Source organism: Echinops telfairi, unplaced genomic scaffold (assembly GCF_000313985.2).
Source record: "Echinops telfairi isolate 266 unplaced genomic scaffold, ASM31398v2 ScPeMD7_3533;HRSCAF=4204_0, whole genome shotgun sequence".
NCBI classification, from domain to species: domain Eukaryota; kingdom Metazoa; phylum Chordata; class Mammalia; order Afrosoricida; family Tenrecidae; genus Echinops; species Echinops telfairi.
This window is the reverse complement of record NW_022107431.1, coordinates 33,292,762-33,297,309: the sequence shown is the minus strand read 5'-3', so window position 1 is coordinate 33,297,309 and position 4,548 is coordinate 33,292,762. Positions and strand designations below refer to the sequence as shown.

Genomic DNA, 4,548 nt, shown 5'->3' with positions numbered 1-4,548 from the left:
TGTCCGTGCGTCCTCACGGTGCTTGCTAGGCTTGAAGCCCTGATGGCAGACACTGCTTCCTTCCATCTCACCGAGGGCCTTCCACTGTTGGCGGACCCTCTGTTGTCTCAAACCTGATGTTTTTCCTTAGAGACTGCTTTGAACATGAGACAAAGTCTTGCCATCCTGGGTTCTAAGAAGGGTTCAGACTGTATTTCTTCCAAGAGAGGTCATTCATGCTTTTGGAAGGTGGGAATAGATTCAATATTTGATACCATAAACACCATAATTCAAGGACACCTTCTTCTGTTTCCTTATTCATTGCCCAGCTTCCCCCTGTATATGAGATCATTGAAAAGACCATGGCTTGGGTCAAGTGCACCTTAGTCATCCATGAGCTATCTCTGCTTTTTACTCTCCAAAGGGAGTTCTTGGAGCAGATTGACATACTGGATAAGCCTTTAGATTTCCCGACTGCTGCTTCCGTGGGCCTTGATTGCGACTCCAGCAAGGGAAATCCTTGGCCGCCTGGTCCTGCCGACATGGACTTCCTAATACTGTGCGTGTTTGGCCTGGAGCACTTTGGGTCCCTGATGATCCAGAGCGCTGGGAGGAGGGTGAGTGGCCGGAGAGATGAGCAGCAGAGAGGTGAGAGAGCCCGGGTGACTTGACTGTCGGTCGTGCCATCTCCATTCACTTCCCCTGCCCCAGGATCTGAACATGAAAACCAGCTGGCATAGATTCTACAAATGGCAAGTCCCCCCGATCCACTGAAATGTATAATAACTGCTGTCACAAGGTGGCAGCAATATCTGCTTGGCCGTGTCCATCTGCCCTGCAGTTGTTTGCCTCCCAGTCCATCCGGACTCAGTGCCCCTCCACCAAGATGCAAAACCAAGCTCACTGCCCTCCAGGTGGTTCCAGCTGCCCCCCCACCCCCACCCCAGGGTGCCTGTGGGTGACAGATGATGTCTCCGGTGAGCAGATCACCGCACTTTCCTCCTGCGTGGAACCTTTTGCTTGAAGGGCAGAAGAGATGGTTTTCTCCTGACGTTTACTTTCTTTTTTTATTTTTTATTTTATAGTAAATTCATGGGAAAAGGGAGTAAAAAATGAAGCAGCTAGCGGAATTTAAATTTTATTGTCTTAAATATTCAACTCACCGGTTCAAAAATGATGGATTTAAAAACAAAGATCCAGCTGAGAGAGGCCCTTTCTTTTCCTCCTGCAATTAAATAAAAAAAAAAAAAGATTCAGACTCTACTCATTCTTCAAATGTAAAAAAAGACCAGTATGTGTTAGACATGTTCCTTGCATGGTTTGTCTCCTCAGTCACTGTCCATGGGACTCTGAGAAGCTGTAGGAATATGCAGGCATAGGGTCCAGGCCCAGCTTGACCTCCAACGTTGTGGAAAAGGACTGTACATCATGGGGCGCTGAGCCCTGTGCTCCCCTATGCCACCTGGACAGAGCCCGGGGAGAGTGATCGCTCAGGAGTATCCACGTTGGACCCCACGGTTACTTTCAAGTGACCCTTCAAGCAACGTCATCGTGCTTATTTTTGTTGTGCGTGAAGGAGTCGGTTCCACAGACAACCCCGCCCCCCTCCGCCCTCCCGGGACAGGGAAGAACAGCCCTGTGCCGTTTCCTGGGCTGTCATCTTTGAGGGAGCAGGTCACCAGGTCTCCGCTCTCATGGAGCGGCTGGTGTGTTCAAACCAGGAACCTTTCAGTCGGCAGCCAACCGCTTAGCCTCTGGGCCCCTGTGCTCCTCCAGTATTGATGACAAGGGGTTTTCTTCATTTGAATTCCTCCTTCAACTGTGGCTGTTAGGTGCCATCGAGCCAGTGCTGACTCTTTGCACCATCCCTTGTCCAATAGAAAGAATGGCTGTCTGGACCTGCACCGTTGAAGCTGTGCTTGAGCCCCTGCTGTGCCCGTGTGGTGTCAGAGACCTAGGAGGTTATGCATCTGTGGGCACCTTTGTCTCTCGTTGCTTCACCGCCTGTGTTTTATGTCCAGCATCTCCTGTCCGTGAGGCCTGTGGTTTTCCAATGGGATTAGGGGACAATGGAAGGTGACCACATGTTCTAATTGAGTCAGACTGGCTTGGTTCTGGCAATGGCAGGTGTTCTGCTGTGACCCTTAACTGAACCAAGCTGATGAGCTGGCCCTCTTCCAGAAGAGGGTGGCCAGAACAGAGGACCTGGGAAACCAGGCGCGACAGGGACGTGTGGAAGGGGAGAGGAGATGACGTGAATGCTGTCAGAAGGAGAAACAGATTGTTTGGTGGACTGAATGACAGGAAGTTTGGGAAATGACCTTAGAAGCCCCATCCAACAAAACCCGTATTACAAGTGGGCAAAAGAAAGTGGGAGGGTGGTGCTTACCAAGGGTCACCCAGTTCAATTAGTTCCTGGTGGAGCTGAGACTAGAACTGGGATCTTTTGACTATCCCCAAATATAGTCACCAAGTCCGGTGGTCAGCTGTACTGGCGGAGTGAGGATGGTGGGCTCTGCTCAGTGTCCTGGGAGAGTTCCCACTGCTGGCCACTTGTAAGATCATCTCTGAGTGGTTGCTTAGAAGCTTTTCAGTAGTTGGTTCATGGTACTCAAGTGCGAACTAAAATGTTGGAGGTTTAGTGCCCCCACCCCAGGGATGCCTTGGAAGAAAAGACCAGCCATTTGGAAAAGGTGGCCATGGCAGACCCCCTGGACCACAGTTCTATTTGAACACTCGTGGGGCTGCCACGGGAGGGATCAGTTTGATGGCCATTCCTGGCACATCCTTGGGTGAGGTAGGGCTTGGGAGGACTGGCCCTGGGAAAGACTGGCTTATGTGGTCAGACCACAGGCGGGGAGCAGGGCCTCTGCCCTCTGATTCCCCAGTGACTTCTCCTTTGCAAAGCCTTCCCAGCCTCTGACTTGGGCGAAGAAGTGGAGACCGAAGGTGGGCAGGGCTACCGAGAAGGGCGTGTGGCAGGCTTTCTGCAGGCAGCAGCTGGGTCCTTGGGGCGGATAGGATGAGGCTATTTAATGGGTGAATCTGTGGTCTGAACACACAGCTACCATTCCCACCTCCTAGGACTACCTTCTTGTCTCTAGCCCCAACAATGGCCTTTTAAGCTGTACTTACAAGAAGGTGTTTTGCCACATTTTCATGTGTTGGCCTGTTTTCTATGTTGAGGTGGCTGTGTGCCATGGTGCTGTGGTCCCATCCCACCTGGTGTGGCTTTGGTCATCACCTGGAGGGTGAAGAGCTAGGCGTGGACAGACCATCCCCTAGACACAAAGCCCTGCTGGAATTAAGTCGCTAATGCCTGCCTTCCCGGATGTGCCCAGGAGTGGAAGCCACTCACAAAGGAAAACGAGGCACGTCCACTCCCTTCAACCACAGCAAGGACCAGTCACGCTAGAACGAATGATGGCAACGACGCTTCCCAAATGTGTCACACATATCACAGGCATACTGGGGTGATCTTACGAGGGGTGCAGAAGACCATTTTAAAATGGAATACTTGTGTGTATCTTTAGGCGTGTAAGAAACACGTAGCTGTTGTGTTAAATTTATTTGCTTCAAATGAGGCAAAAGAAAGGAAGTTTTAAAAAGAAAGTAGCTGAGATAAATGAGAGCTGTGATTGCTATCTGCCAGGTCTTAAAGCAAAAGCCGTGTGGGCTATCCTCTCATTCACTGACTAATAATCCTCCGAGTTGTGTCCTATTTTGCAGGAAACGGAATGGACTCAGGATGAAGCTTCATAACTGGATCAGATTCACCCAGGGATGTGGGGACAGATCTGTGGGAATTCAGAGCCTGGACTTGGAACCATCTTAAGCTGTGCCCCGACTGGTACGCAGGGTCACCTGCAACCAAGGGATGTGGTTTTTCCCTGTATTTGCCACCCGGAGGGACCAGAAAAACACGCTGGCATCAAGTTGTCTCTGACTCGTGGCGACCCAATGTGTGATAAAATCGAATTGTGGGCAGATTTGGGAAGAGATTGCTGGATTTTTCTTCCAGCGATGCTTTTGGAAGGACTCAAAGCTCCGACCTTTTGGTTAACAGCTTAGAATGTGAACGTTTGCCCTTACTGAGGGATGGCTACCACAGAGTAAGTCTGCTTTGCTGAATTAATGAATAAATGATGTACAACACCCCCCCTCCAAAATGCACTACCACTGAGCTGATTCTGACACCAGTAACCCTATAGGATGGAGTAGAACTGCTCTATAGGGTTTCTGAGTCTATAACTCTTTAAGGAAGCAGACAGCTCATCTTTCTCCTGTGGAGCAACTGGTAGGTTCGAACTGCTGACCTTTTGATTAGCAGCGCAATGTGCCACCCAAAGGGTGGTTTGTAAATGCCTGAAGCTTAGGAGACCCAACCCAGGTTTCAGACTGTGCGCTCAGACAATGCACAGAAAGGACCATAGGGCTGGCCCCACCATGAGACACGATGTCCCTTAGTGAACCATAGTGCTATGGGGGACAACACTGGAGACACAGAGCGGGAATTGTGTCCAATCTAACCCCATCGCATTGGGGCAAAACACTAAGGGAATGCCACAG

At 50.4% G+C, this 4,548-nt stretch overlaps 1 non-coding gene across 1 annotated transcript; it reads right to left on the bottom strand.

Annotated features, from left to right (window-relative positions):
- Window positions 1-1,281: 1,281 nt before the first annotated feature.
- LOC115871068 lies at window positions 1,282-1,488 on the bottom strand. The gene has a single exon (XR_004047057.1). It is a non-coding gene; the product is annotated as a small nucleolar RNA SNORA73 family (small nucleolar RNA).
- Window positions 1,489-4,548: the final 3,060 nt, after the last annotated feature.